The following is a 16698-nucleotide window of genomic DNA, read 5'->3' as shown; positions in this document are numbered from 1 at the left end:
CGAGTTTTTTCGTTCTTCTCAAGCCTTTCGTCCACCATTTCGATCTCCTAAAAGCTGAAAATACTCTTCAGCCAACGCTCAAACTCTTCGCTTGATGCTCCCGAGTTTAAATGATTTAGTTTTACAGCACCTAAATACAAACATTAACTTGACAAAATTATAAATATAACAATTTAACACATACAAATATATATTATATATATATATATATATATATATATATATATATATATATATATATATATATATATATATATATATATATATATATATATATACTACTGTGATCAAAAAGTAAGGTGAATTTTTTTATAAAATGAAAAATCTTTATTTATTCTTCCAAATCTGTATCGTCCCCCTCAAAATAATCTCCCCCGGCCCCAATGCACTTTTGCCAACGTTTTTTCCAGTCTTCGAAGCATGCCGAAAAGTCCTCGGTAGGGATAGCCTTCAATGCGCATGCCGATTCACGTTGGATCTCTTCAATGGACTCAAAACGATTTCCCCGGAGTGGTCTCTTGAGCTTTGGGAGCAGTCAGAAGTCACACGGTGCTAAGTCGGGCGAATACGGTGGTTGTGGAGCAACATGGGTAGAGTTTTTGGCGAAAAACTCACAAAGAACCAGTGCTGTGTGCGAAGGCGCATTATCGTGGTGCAAAATCCAAGAGTTATTGGCCCATAATTCCGGTCTCTTTTTGCGAATAGCTTCACGCAAACGTCGCATAACGCTTAAATAATATTCCTTGTTGACAGTTTGGCCAGTTGGAAGGAATTCGTAGTGCACGACACCACAATAATCAAAGAAAACAGTCAACATGACCTTGATTTTTGAGCGACTTTGACGTGGTTGCTTCGGTCTCGGCTCGCCTTTTTCACGGTATTCACTCGATTGGTCGGTTGTTTCAGGGTCGTATGCGTAGACCCAAGTCTCATCGCCAGTAATAATTTGTTTGTAGACATCTTGATAGTCAGAAAGCATTGCTTCACACGTTTTAACGCAACGCTCTTTTTCAAAGAAATTGAGAAATTTCGGCACCAAACGTGATTTGAGTCTTCTGAGGCCCAAATGATCCTTCAAAATCGCTTGCACCGACCCAAATGATATTCCAACCATGTCAACAAGGTCTCGAATGGTTAACCGACGATTTGCAAGCTCCAATTCTTTGATTTTGTTAATGTGGCGATCATCAATCGAAGTCGATGGTCGTCTGGAGCGTTCCAAGTCATCAACACGTTCTCGGCCTTCTTTGAAGTCTTTGTATCACTTGTAAACATTTTTTTGAGACATAGTCTCTTCACCGAAGGCCTTTTGCAACATTCGATACGTTTCAGCAGAAGAAATATCATTCCGCAAACAAAATTTAATAGTACTTCTTTGCTCAACAAAATTAGACATCGTGAAAATCGCCGAATGCACTTTTGGTACTTCAGAAACAAGCGTAAACAAAAAAAAAATAAATATGAGTTTGACATGTAATTTGGCGCAAATGTTAATGACATTCCTACCAACTTAAAAATAAAAAAGATTGGACGATTCGAATAAGGCGGGAAGTTTAAATTAAAAATTCACCTTACTTTTTGACCACAGTAGTATATATATATATATATATATATATATATATATATATATATATATATATATATATATATATATATATATATATATATATATATACACACATATAATTATGTATATATATATATTTTTTAAATAAAAATAAAGATTTCTTCTTACCCAATAAAATCTTTTCTTTCTTCAAGTTTTCTACTGAAATAACCAGCTCTTTTTTAACAGCTGTAAAAATCAGGATCTCTTAGAAATTTCATTCTTAAAATTCTAGTTAAATAAAAATAAACATTTACAAATATTACTTAAAATAACTGAAAGTATTAATTCTAAGCATATTACTACTAACCAGTGCAATGAAGTGTTCCTTCACTCACTTTGGCATGAATCCGTCTAACAGATGAACATCGATTGAATGTCAATGAAGACCCTGAAAACTAAAATTAAAAAAAATATTTAATGAAACTGTTTATTTTAAATATAGGTTAATGTGCACTTTATTGCATATACATACATATATATACACATATAGTTATAGTGCATTCCAAAAATGAGGAGTGACCATTGACAAAATAATTTAATGAATATAATACAATTATCAATAAATTACAACCTTAAAAGTTGTAAATTACAACCTTTTACTTAAATGCATGACTACATTGTAGTGTACATATATATACTAAAAATACCAAAAGCATCTCAAAAATCTAATGCAAATAAAATACGAAATCAAAAACAATTTATTGAACATTTATGGGAATCATTTCTATGCCAATTACATTTACCAAATGTAATTCCTCCAATCAACAGCTATTGAATGCATGAATATAGACAATGTTGTTATAAAATTGTTATTACTAGGAAAGAAAATTACTTAAGATACAAGTAAAATTAACCTAAATAAGTTAAATATTTCAATTACTACCTCATATAAAACTATATATGAAATAAGCATATTAATTTTGTTAGTAATAATAGAAGAAAAAAGACTTAGTACAGATTTCAACAAATTAAATTATAACAAGTGAAAAAAGGGTGAAACAACAAAACCATCATCAACTTGTAACAATAAATACTTGAGAATTCTGTCATCTAAAATTGCAATGTGTTTAACTTTATCTAAGTGTGATACTAGATGTGATTCTTAACAGACTTGAATCACACAGGTTTTTTAAAATTAAAACCTTGCAAAAGACACAGAACTGGCCAAAATGATATTTTGCTACTTTTAAACAAAGGCAAACCATTGATATTCAACTGCCCATAGGGAGCTGAAAATTTTGCAATTTTATCATAAACATGATTTAATATTTGTTAAACTAATTGCTGAACCAAAATAAAAATAATCACCACTGCTCGATATGCAACTATAAAATTGCGTTGAGTTTTTTAAATAGGCAAATCAGGATGAATAAGACAGAGAATACACAGTAAAAATGACAAAGCAATCAAATTAACACTAAACTGAACAGCCCAATCAGCTATTAGGGTAGTCAAATCTGATGAGAATGTTTCATCATCATTATCATTACTAAAATTTAAATATGACCAAGTTCAGTTTCAACATTAACATTGTTATCATAAAATATATAAACAACAGTTCTAAAAACTGAATCATTATTATCTACAACTTTTTCACTTATAGCAGGAAAATTGTCTTTTGTAGATATGTATGAGGGGGAAACAGTTATCTCACCAAATGAGTTTTGTAGATTAAATATTTCACAACAGATATCTTCATTAAATATTTGTTGCAAGCTTTTAAAAATAACTCTAAATATGTATGCAACAGGAACAATAGATTGTCCCGAAGTTAAGATAGAAAAATATGTAAACATTTAATTTGGATGGCTCACTCTTATATTTAATTGCTAAAATGAGAAAAGTGACAATTTACAAAGTCATTTCATGATTATAATGTAAACGACAATAGATTACACCCAAGGTCACTTAAAATGGGTTTAAAAAAAACTTAAATTAAATAAGATTATTTTAATGATAAGTAATAATAAAGGAGCATATAATAATAAAAACAAAGATAAATTAATAACAGCAAAAACAATAAACAAAAATAAAGATAATAACAACATATATATTGTTATTATTTTTTCTTTGTTGTTGTTATGCTATTGTTTTGTTATCATATATATATATATATATATATATATATATATATATATATATATATATATATATATATATATATATATATATATATATATATATATATATATATATAATATAAAAAAGGTGTTTATTTAAAAACGTCATTATCTTACAGTTGTTGTGAATAAAACTTTATCTTCTAACCTTTAAATAGCCTTTTCTTTAACCATTTCTGTTTTATTGTTAAATCAATATCTTGCATGAATGTTATTCAAACTGTTTAATATAAAAACATAGCTACCTTAATACAAAATTACTGTAATGATGTGTGCATACAAAATTACTGTAATGATAAGTGAAATTTACGTTATTTACATCATACGACATCTAAACTTTTTACAGTATCATTTACTACTGCAAGAGTTAGGATATACCAATTGCAATTCTAATTACAACATAACTATACGTTTTCACAAAAAAGCAACATTTTTTTAAAATAGCAAACGTACATTTGGTATTATTATAATACGTATTGTAATAATAGCATGCAGGCGCGGATCTAAGGGGTGGCCATTGTGGCAATGGCCACATAGTTTGAAGTCCAACTGATTTATAAGAAAATGTATGTAATATTTATTAAAGATCTTTTAGAATTTTTGGGATTAAATATGGAAATATTTTAGAGATATACTAAGTTATTGAAAAGAATTTGAAAATATTTTGTAAGACTTGCGTAACAATTTTTTGTCTAGCGACGGATTGAAGTTCGTTGGCCGAATAGCTTAAATTTAACGGTAGCCAAATTAGTTTTGGGTTTTTGCGCTAAAGGAATATCTCTAAAAATTGAAATTTGTCTGCCGTAATTTACGGATTTTGGCTATAGAGATTCCTGCCATGGCCACAACAGTTCTTATTATACGTTACCGATATTTTATTCAATCAATAAATGCTATAAAAAAGTATTAAAATATTGATCTTTTATCGAAGTTTCAACCGTGAAAATAAAACTTGGCCACATAGTTGGTTTTAACGTGTCCGATTTAAAAAAATATGCTGTTAAATTCGAGCTAACAAATACAGGTTTTTATTCGCTACCGTCAGATTATCTAAATTTTTCTCAACTTCTTCAGAAATAAAGATAACTTGGTTTTTGTCATTTGATTTTTTAAATGTAATAAAATATGAATCCATATATAACCGAAGAATTAGTTGCTTGTGCACTAGAATCAAAACATTGGCCTAATGTATTAAATTACAAAACTCGACTTATTAAAGAGCTCTCTGAGATAAATTTAATGTTCCCAAGAAAACCTGATTCTTACCAATTCAATACAGAAATGATGGATTTTGTTCCCTTAGTTAAAAGAAATCTTGGTTATACAGCATTAAGGTATTTTTTTTTCTTTAGAACTATTTTTAATTATTTTTAATTCAAATAATATCACAAAATGGACCCAAAATTCCGGATGTTAGAAACATGAACAGTTTAGACCTTCATTGCATTATTTTCTTCTATTTCTTTTCTTTGAGAATTCAGTCCATTTTTAATGGACTTTTTTTTTTTTTTTTTTTTTTTTTTTAGCTATTTAACTAGTTATTGGAACATCTTGTTATTAAACAAACAATTCACTAAAATTATGTGACTAGTGTGTTTAGTAATAACCAAATCACTTGCATAATATATAAATGATTTGGTTGTTTATTAAAAAGTTATGGTGTATACTAAAATTACACTAATTTTTTTATTGTTAATATTACTTTTCATTAAATATTGTTTTTTTGTGTCAGAACTGCTGAAGATGGAAATTGTCTTTACAGCTCAGTCTCTTTGATTTTAAATGACAGTAAGCATACTTCAAAAATTCTAAGATTGCTAACGTCAATTGAGATATTTGAAAACATAAACTTTTACGCAAGGTATAGTTATTTTTTGAGTTATTTTAATCAACATAGATCAGAATATTCTCAGCTTGCTAATTTGTTTTTTATAGCTGTTTCATTTAAATGCTCTGATAGTTTTTCAACAATTAATGATAATATGATTTCAGAACTTCTTTTAAAAGAAGCATATTTAAATTGCTTTGATAAAACATTTTCATCGTTTATTTGCCTAATAGCATTATCTAGTGTTATAAAGCAACCTATTGAATCTGTCTATCCTGAAATTGGTTTTAAAAAGTATTATAGCTTTTTTAACACTGTTATAAAGCCTCGTATCCAAAAATTAAATAGTCCAATAAATATTTTGTGGTGCAATTTAGATAAAACAAAAAATAAAAGTGCTTTATGTTTTAATCCAAATCATTTTGTAACACTGATTAAAGATCTTCCAAACAAACAACCAACTTTTTTAATGAGTGATACAACTTTGCCTAGTATCAAAAGAAAACAAATTTCAAAGACAAGTTTCTCAGCAACAGAGAATAAAATACAAAAAACAGTTCAGTGTAAATTATCTTTTCCTGCTGTTTCCAGGAACACTTCAGATTTAGATAAGTTGGCTAATTGTAATAAAACAGTTAAAACTGAAGTAATTGTTTCAAAAGACATCAACTGCAGTGATAAAAACAATATTGACTCTTATGTTCCACTTAAGGAAAACATGGTTGCTGATGTTAGTTTATTAAATACAAATCAGCTAGCATCCTATTCAAATTATGATGTTTCTTCATACCATCTACAGGGTGAAAAATTAAAATCAGGAACAAATGATAATGAGCTGTTATCTCTAATTAGTAATGTCTGGGTTCCAGATAAATGCTTCCATTTCCCCTTAACAGGTAAAAGCAGAAAAAGACATTTTTTGTTAAAATGGTTAGATGAGTTTTCTTGGCTTTGTTATTCTAAAATTGAGGATGGTGCATATTGTCTTCCATGCACTCTTTTTGGTTCAAGTTTACCAAACAAATATGCATTACGTAAGTTGTTCAAAGAACCATTCAATACCTGGCGTAATGCTTTAAAAGTTTTCAATGATCATGAGAAAACTGTTGACGGATTACACATCAAGTCCATGCATTGTTATAATATGCTTTTATCTAGAGCTAAAAATAACACTTTGCCTATTGAAATTTCTCTAGATATTTCTAGAAAGCAGCTTATAGAGGAAAACAAAAAAAAACTTGCATCAATTGTTAAGACAATAATGTTTTTGGGTCGAAATGATATGCCTTTACGAGGTCATAGAGATGATAGAAGATATCAAGGAGAAATTGGAGAACCTTCAAAAATTACAGGGTTGGGTAATTTTATTGAGCTTTTAAATTTTAGAGTTGATGCAGGTGATTTAATTCTAAAGGAGCATCTTCTCTCTGCCCCAAAAAACTCTACATATATTTCAAAGACCTCTCAAAATGAGTTGATTGAGTGTTGTGGAAATGCAATTGAAGAGATTCTAATAAATGATATTAAAAAAAGTAAGTACTTCTCTATTATAGCAGATGAGGCTTCAGACTGTGCATTGTTAGAACAACTTTCTATTGTCATACGTTATGTTGACTTGAACAGTAGTATTAAGGAAGTTTTTTTACGGTTTTTAGAATGCAAAACAGGAACAACTGGTTTAAATATAGCTACCAACATTCTTGAAACTTTGAAAGAATTCGGTTTAGATATAAAAAATTGCAGAGGCCAGTCTTATGATGGAGCTGCTTCAATGTCAGGTGAATACAAAGGTGTTTCATCTCTTATAAAAAAAATCAATCCAATGGCATTATTTGTCCACTGTGCCTCACATAAACTTAGTTTAATTGTTGGAAAGAGTTGCCAAATCCAGCAAGTAAAAAATTTGCTTGAGCAAGTTAAAGACATATCTTATTTTTTTAACTTGTCTCCTAAAAGAAGTAATTGTTTAAAAAAATACCTTCTTCCTGGTCAGGCAAAACTTATTGACACATGTCGAACTCGGTGGGTGCAAAAGCTTTGTGGACTTGATGTGTTTTTTGATAATTATTCAGCAGTTTTTTCTGCTTTTGAAGAAATGGAAGACAATAATTTAAAAGAATTTAATAAAGAAACATCTTCAAAAGCATCTTCTTTTATGAAGTTGTTGACAAATTTTTCTTTTATTGTTTCTTTGGTTTTAACTAAACAGCTTCTGGATTACTTTTATGGAATTTCCATCACCCTTCAAACTAAATCTTTTGATATTTCCCAGCAAGTAGATGAAATTCAAAATTTGACTAAACATTTAAAAGAAATACAGAGAAATGTTGATGCTTACCATGACAAATGGTATAAAATTGCTCTTGCATTGGCAAAAACATTTGAGGTTGATGAAAAAAAACCTAGAACATGTGGTGTTCAGAAACACAGAGATAATCAAATATGCGATACTATATATGGTTATTTTAAAGTTTCTATTACATTGCCTCTTGTGAATCATCTTCTCAATGAACTAGAAAAAATGTTGAGAGCATGATTGTTTATAATGGTCTATGTGCTATTCCTGCTTACTTAGTAAAGCAATATTTTAGATCTTGCCCATGGAAAGAAAAGTTCTTAATGTTTTTGAATTTTTATAAATCAGATCTTCCTCATTTCTCATCAATTCATGCCGAATTAGAGTTATGGGAGGAATTTTGGAAAGAAAAGACAGAATTACCATCTACTATTTCTGATACATTAAAGTTCATGGATATCAGAGGCTTTCCAAACATTTTAGAGGCTTTTCATATACTTGCTACAATACCAATCACAACTTGTGAGTGTGAAAGGTCAATATCTACTCTTAGGAGAATAAAAACTTACACCAGGAGTACTATGTCTGAAAATAGATTGAATGGACTTGCATTAATGTCTATTCATCAGGAAATAGTTCCAGATATTAGCAGAGTTATTGAAATTTTTGCATCCAAAGGAGACAGAAAATTAGAGTTAATATTCAAATGATGAGTAAATTTAGAATTGATGAGTAAGTAGTAGTTTTAAGTGTCTTACATAAACTTCTATTCAATGTTTTAAACTTGTAAACAGTAAAAATCATTTTTCATAAGCAAATTATTTCTATTCATTCTTGATGTTGAAAGTGTTTTCAGGTTATATTAGTTTTAAATTTTTTAGTTTTTACTTAACTTGTTGTATTATATTTTGTCTTATATATTTATATATTAAAAATTAAAAAAAAAGAAAAAAGAAATTATAAAAAGATATTAAAAAAATTTGGGCATAGCTGCCTATCAAGAAAAATAAAAAATCCAAAAACAGAGGCCTAACCTTAGAAAACATTACTAATACTTCACTTAACCTGCTTATCAAGAAAAGGAAAGAATCCAGAAATGGAGGGCTAACCTTAGGCAACATGACAGTTTACAGATGGAGTGCAAAGTCCTATGGCTTACCTTCTCGTTGGTGCACTTCGTTAAATAAGTTAGACAAGTATTACATGTATAATTTATGAACTAAATAGCCAAGGCAACATTTTGAATAACTTTATTATTAATAGGATAACTAAAAACAATACAAAACAACACTTTACCAAGCTTGACTCGACTGTTTAGCATAGCATTCCATTAGCAAAATTGTATCGAATAAACACATTAGGTGAACAGACTTCAATAACAGCAAAAAGTTGTTTTTTTAAAAAAGTGAATTTTATCTGGTTTTGCAAGTCCACTCCTCATATATGAAATATTTTACCTCTAAAAATTAAAATATTCTATCTCTAATGATTTTTAAATATGTGTTCTGGGATTACATAAATAATTAGGAACTTGATATAATGATATCATTTTTTGCAAGTCTACAAGTATAATATAAATAATCTTTAAGGCCTGCCGACAAGGGTTCTTTATATTCCATGAAAAAGTCCTTATGGAAAAATTTGAAAGGCTTTATCAACGAAGTTTTTACCCACATTTGTGAAAATTAGTGTACTTCAAGTGCGCTCTCAACTTATTAAATCTGGGATGGTTAAGTAGAGAAGAAAACAAATTAAGTCTCCCTATGATTTTAAGTAAAAAATGTTATAAAAGTACGCCCATGGGCTTAGCTTTTACTCACAAGCCCTTCCCACAGGAACACCAAAAGTAAAGTTGGTTATCCCAAATTTGGCCACACAGTTACAAATTCCTGGATCCGCCCCTGGCATAATAAAAAAACAACAGCAAAAGCAAGAAATTTGCGAAATATATCTTGTAAGCATTTGGCTTCGCGTCTATAAAATCATCATGGATGACGCAGAAAATATTCAAAATAATGACGGTTATGGCAAAACGACTTTCGGCCAAAACACTGTAGCCGCCACAATCGGGCCAGTGTTGGCCCAATATCAAATGCCATCGCAATGGCGTACGACTACTCTTCAGAAGGATGCCAGACTCGGGCCAGTACTGGCCCTTTACTAATCTAGTCGTCACGGCTTGCGATGATTCGCCGGAATTCTGGCCCAGTGTCGTAGGCTGTCTGGGGCTTATTGCTATTTATGCTCCCTGTTTTTTTGTTTTATTAACTCTATTTAATACAACTCAATATCTAGGAGTATGTACTTTCATATGCCTCGCAAATGTTTTAAGGAGCCGGGAATCCAATATAGGAAAAAAATATCTTAGAATAGTAAATTTTTTTTACTAATATATAAGTTTTAAAATTGTTCCGCAGCCCCATCACAAAATATTAGAGAATTTTGAAACCAAAAACTTTCCATTTTTTACTTGCCAGAAATGCATTTTGGTAATATTTGTAACGACTTTCACTTCTTCTATTTTATCAGCTATTAAGGCCCAGCTTAGATTAATATCGTCTGTGTTGATAAAATCTAACATACGTTTTGCACCCATTTGATGCTAAGAGAAAGTCTTTAGCGCTTAAGACGACCACTTCACGAGATTTTACGCTGTTCCAAACAAATCACTTTAATGACCCTCCTACTCCATCAACTACTCCTTTACCGTGAGAGGTAGCAAAAAAGCTCTATTCTATACTTTGAAAATGATATATCACTGAGCAATGTTGTATGAATTTGGCCATCTACCTATTTTTGAATTGAGTGCATGGACCATCACTCCATAATATAACTTTTTACATAACCAATGCAATAGAGGTCAAATGTTTCACTTAACTATGTAGTAGTGGCGCGTTTTGTTTCATCATTATCGTCGGATATTATTACAACTGATTTTGGATCCAATTGGTAACAATAGATTACAACTGTAAATAAGGTAATAGTTGACTGCGACCAAAAAGCAGCTTAAACAGCATCCTGATAACCGCATGTATAGTTTTGTGAATAATCAAAGTGTATCAAAATTTGGTCTGGTTCGAGATTTTCTTTTTGACTGCAATATTGCTCAGACTGGTGCTTTTTAGTGAGATGATGCTCAGTAAACTCTAGTAAACTGTCGCGGAAATGTTTAAAAATACCTTTTATGTTTTTTTTAATGTTGACTGAGTACACAGCGATGATCTTCTTTAATCCATCAACTATAGGTGATTAAGGTATCCATGTCTCCGTTTTCGGGCAAAGAAACTTTCAATAGTTTACTATCATAGTTTCATTAGTTACTCATAGTTTCAAAAAAAACTTTAACAAGTTTAGTAATAAGATGAATAAACAAACTTCAAATAAAACAATAAACAAAACTGATTTATATTATAACTTGGTTTAAATGATGTAAATCGTTTGAAATGAATTAAATCGTTCGCGCTTAAAGTTTTTTTTTTTTTTAAGTAAAGAAGCCGTGATGGAAAAACTAGCATATCGTGATGGTCGTAACGTACTTAGTAACATTTTGAAATGGGGATCTAAAGCACTTTAATGTTTTTTTTTTTGAAACGATGATAAAGTATGTATAAGTATCTTTACTTTTACAATGGTTGCAGTTTTAAAAAGTTTGATACGAAGCATAGAAAAAACTTTTCGACTTTTTTTTGTGACGGTCGTAACGTCTTGTTTTCATTAATATGCTCTTCTTATAGACCTAGTTAGAGTTCTTTTTTATAAAAAATATTATGCATAATGTTTAATTTTGCCTTTTAGTCAAACTTAGAAGTAATAGTTATTTAAAAAAACAGCACTGAATCCTTTTTCAACGCTTCACAACATGACTATATGTAAACGTCAAAAAATGCTCATATAACCCTTACAACTTTAAAAGTATGTTATAGTATGATAAAATGATTTTTTTAATAAATTTTTTTCTTAAAAGTATTTTAAAATAGCTGGAAAAAAAATTTAATGAGGTTTCCGTGAAATTTTTTTTTTTTTCCTCTTTTACGTGGAATTGCCCATATATACATACATACATACATACATACATACATACATACATACATACATACATACATACATACATACATACATACATACATACATACATACATACATACATACATACATACATACATACATACATACATACATACATACATACATACATACATACATACATACATACATACATACATACATACATACATACATACATACATACATACATACATACATACATACATACATACATACATACATACATACATACATACATACATACATACATACATACATACATACATACATACATACATACATACATACATACATACATACATACATACATACATACATACATACATACATACATACATACATACATACATACATACATACATACATACATACATACATACATACATACATACATACATACATACATACATACATACATACATACATACATACATACATACATACATACATACATACATACATACATATATATATATATATATATATTAGAGTGTCCCGTTTTCAGAGTCACATTTTATTTTCACTGCTCCTAGCATTTTTCTGCTGCGTATATGTGAGAAAATGAGATCTGTAAAGTTTTAGAGCTCTAACTTTATTTTTGTGACTACACAAGCCTCATTAAGTTTCAAAAATCATGATTTTTGGGTGAAAAAAGCCTATTTTTACAGTGCTTGTGTAGTCACAGTTTGAAAGATACAGGCTAATCTTATGATGAAACATGTTCTAAAAACCCTAGTTAGATAGAAAAAAATTAGGAGCAGTTTGAATAAAACAGTTAATTAGGTTTGAAGTGAGTTCAAAGATACGCAGTTGACACAGTTTATCCATTTTTACGCGGTTTGACGCGGTCGACAAAATCAAACAAAATACTGATCTAATCATTATGAAATGGGTCTAAATCGATCTCCGAACCCTTTTTACACCTAATTAGACCAACAAAAATCCTTAATCGGTTAAAAAGTACCAATTATATGTTTGATTTTACTTATATATTATACATGACATATTTTAACCATTAATTCTACAACATATTAACATTTTCTTTTCTTTCCACCACCCCTAGGGGTCTTCCAGCCTTTCTTTTCTAGTCCACTGCTAGGAGAAGATCTTGCCTCAGCTCTTCATCATTGCTTCCATCAACAAAGCCCTGTATAAGCTTAACATTCCTCTCTGTATCATCATTAGTTACAGGAATGTTGGAGATAAAATCCTTGAACTTTGTGTAGCCAGACAATCTGTTCCACATACTAGGTGGAATCATCATCCATTCAAGTTACTGTCTATCCATTTTTAAAATGTTAAATATCAAAATGGATTCTCAATTAACAAACTCAGACAACCTGGGGCTCTCTTCTTCTTTCTCAATGAAACCTGATTCATTAACCTTCTTATACATAAATGACAGAGGATCCTTTTCCTTTGAATCATTTATCATCAGGATTCTTTCAGCAATTTCAGTCTTTTCCTCATCTGACACTCCAGTATCCAGTAAACTAAATGGGATCAAAGTTGGATGAAAATACCATGTATGGTTTGCAATGTTATCGAGAAATTCGGCTGCAACATTAGGTCTGCTCTTCATGTATGACTTCATCTCCCAGATTGCTTCTATGTCATGTCTTGAAGAAATTACAGTCTGAGACGAGGTTAAGAACCACTTTGCATAATGAAATGCTACAAACTCAGAGATGGCATCAACTCTTCTTTTTGTAGAAGCTGTGGAAACAATATCTGACATTTGGCACAGAATTTGCAGCTTCATAAAATATATAGCCTGTGCCATAAACCTTGATGATGAATTGCTGCAGGTTGTCGAGTTGTCAGTTGATCAACCTCTGGAGATAAATAGAATTAAACAATTTCTGCTAGCTTCCAATAATTACCTCTAGGTATTTTATCTTCATCCAACAACTTTGCGATGATTACTAGGGATACTCTAGCAGCATTGTCAAGTTGTTGATTTACTCCATATTTGAATTTGTAAAGTTTATTTTGTTCAATCTGAATAAGAGAAAACTCATCCAAAAGTTTCTTGAAGAGTTGATTATCTGGACCTGAGGTTGTCCTGAAGAGCTTTTCAACAGTCTTAATATGACACTCATAGACATGATGTCTGCAAGCAAGATGCATAACAGATCTTCCAAGATAGATGTATAACCATAATTTGACGTAGTGGTGTCAAATACTAGACCTTTAATGTCTTCTTTGAGTGAGTTTTCTTCTAAAATCTCAATAATCTTCTCAGTATGACAAGCTCCAGTAGAATCAGTGATAGGAGGTACTCCAAGCAAAAAATGTTTTCCATCACAAGTTACACTCAATGCTAAGCGCTCTCTTTTGTGTTTCTTTCCATAGTATACTCTTTGACTAGCTTACCATCATCATGAAGAATCATGTTTGATCCAGCCTTTGCTTTTTAAGCATCCCTGGCTTCCTCCGCTGTTTCCTGTATGACATTTCTACAAATTTTGTGTATATTGGATTTTGAAATACCTTTACTGAAAAGTCCACTTGTATCAGCCACCTGCTTTAAAATATTAGATTGAGCTCTGATGCTTATGTGTTTAACCTTCGAAACAAGGACAGTATCTCCTACTATGCCAGTAGATGTAGATTGTTGTGGATCTATCTCATCTTTACTCAAGTCTGTAGAATTAGAGGTGTCTGTTTCCTCTGAAGATACTTCTGTTTCACTTGAAGATGAAATCTGTAGCTCAGATTGATAACTCTGGTCATGATCTGCTCCGGACATTCTTACTTTTACCCAGGGCCGCCGAGAGGGGGGGGGCCAAAGGGACAGTTTGTCCCGGGCGGCAGATGTCGATGGGGCGCCAGATGCCGAAGTGAAATAAAAATAGTTTTTTTAATCTTAAAATGCCATAATTGAAATGTATATATTACTCGCGTTATATCATTATCTTTAATTCCTCGAAAAAATTTTAAAATACGAACTCATCATTGATTTCGTACTCTATACGCTGTTAAATTAAAAATGTCCCTTGAGATTTTCGCATTCATCAAACTAAAGTAAAAAAAACGTAAACGTTGATAATTAGCAATAACAAACTGTGAATACAATTTAGAAATAATTCTATTCAGAATTTAGAAAGTAATAGAAAATATTTTTCAACTCTTTACGATCAACTTATTTATGGTAATTCATGTTTAAGATTTATATTTAACTATTGAAATATTGATTTATGACATTAGCTTTTTGAGATTGAGTTTATAATTTTTTGATGATTTTGCGTGATTGACTATGCTATTACTTTATTGATGCGTACGGTTATTTACAGTAACTGTTAATAATGAATCGTAAAAAACTTTCTGGTGCCCAAAATAGGGCATTGGCTTCCAAAAGGGTAAAAGAATGTGAAAAAAATAAACAAACGCTCCAAGAATTGCGTTGGTTTTACAAAGCTACTAATCAAAATACTGATTTGAAGGTGAGTTAGTAGAAATATATAGGTCTATAAATATGTAGGTCTATATATATATATATATATATATATATATATATATATATATATATATATATATATATATATATATATAGTTTATGCTGTGGTTAGTTAGCAAAAAATGAAGTAAAGTTAAAGTAGCTATAAAGGCATAATGTACTTTTTTGCTTCTATGCTAAGTATATATATGAAACGAAATCTATAAGGGCGCCAAAAAAGGTTTTGTCCCGGGCGGCTTGAAGGCTCTCGGCGGCCCTGCTTTTGCCTGTTGAGATCTTTGAGCAGGACAAATGTACCTTTTATCTTTCTTCCTAATGTACATTTTCCTGCGACTTCTTTGATCATTTATGAAAATAATGTCTTCTGCCTTGTCTACCTGATATCTTTTGTTATCTTTCTCTAATATTTGTATCACATCACTGGGCATAACATCAAAAAGAACAGGCAAAATATTGTCTTTTAAAATTATTCTCTTTTCTTTAGTGTTTTGCCTTTTTTGAAGAGAAATCAGTAATTCACTCATTTTCTTCTGTACTTTGTCCACTCTGGATGTTGGAATTCCAGCTTTTTCATAAAAAGCAGTGACCTTTTTAACCAAACACTGACAATAGAGGAGGGTGTTTTTTTTGATCTTAGGATTTTAGATCAGTATTTTGTTTGATTTTGTCAACCGCGTCAAACTGCATAAAAATGGGTAAATTGTGTCAACTGCGTATCTTTGAACTCACTTCAAACCTAATTAACTGTTTTATTCAAACTGCTCCTAATTTTTTTCTATCTAACTAGGGTTTTTAGAACATGGTTCAACATAAGATTAGCCTGTATCTTTCAAACTGTGACTACACAAGCACTGTAAAAATAGGCTTTTTTCACCCAAAAATCATGATTTTTAAAACTTAATGAGGCTTGTGTAGTCAAAAAAATAAAGTTAGAGCTCTAAAACTTTACAGATCTCATTTTCTCACATATACGCAGCAGAAAAAATAAATTGTGACCCTGAAAACGGGACACCCTAATATATATATATATATATATATATATATATATATATATATATATATATATATATATATATATATATATATATATATATATATATATATTCTATATTATTTTAGAAAATTCTTCTAATTTGAACAAAAAAAATCAGATTTCAATTTTGTTATTCAATATATTTGAAATATATAAAGTTAAAAGATTATCTTAAAAGTAAATATAGACTTTAATTTAGATTAAAAGGTCTCCATTTTTATTAAAAATCTCTCCTTTTTTAGATTTCTTTGAAAATAATATTAAAACTTTTAACTTCTTTTAATCAA

At 30.2% G+C, this 16698-nt stretch overlaps 1 long non-coding RNA gene and 1 pseudogene across 2 annotated transcripts; one reads left to right on the top strand and one right to left on the bottom strand.

Annotated features, from left to right (window-relative positions):
• Window positions 1-1727: 1727 nt before the first annotated feature.
• On the bottom strand, window positions 1728-3959 carry LOC149881562 (uncharacterized). Its single transcript, XR_016444842.1, has 3 exons — window positions 3878-3959; window positions 1917-2004; window positions 1728-1837 (listed from the first exon to the last, which is right to left on the bottom strand). It is a non-coding gene; the product is annotated as an uncharacterized LOC149881562 (long non-coding RNA).
• Window positions 3960-4804: 845 nt separating this feature from the next.
• Window positions 4805-8634, top strand: LOC149881561 (52 kDa repressor of the inhibitor of the protein kinase-like; annotated as a pseudogene). The gene is made up of 2 exons (XR_016445025.1): window positions 4805-5063; window positions 5462-8634. The product of XR_016445025.1 is annotated as a 52 kDa repressor of the inhibitor of the protein kinase-like (transcript).
• The last annotated feature ends 8064 nt before the right edge of the window (window positions 8635-16698 follow it).

Source organism: Hydra viridissima, unplaced genomic scaffold, assembly GCF_058129835.1.
Source record: "Hydra viridissima isolate aposymbiotic clone 2 unplaced genomic scaffold, HvirCarnegie_v1 scaffold_11, whole genome shotgun sequence".
In the NCBI taxonomy this organism is placed as follows: Eukaryota; Metazoa; Cnidaria; class Hydrozoa; order Anthoathecata; family Hydridae; genus Hydra; species Hydra viridissima.
This window is presented reverse-complemented; position numbering and strand designations above follow the sequence as displayed.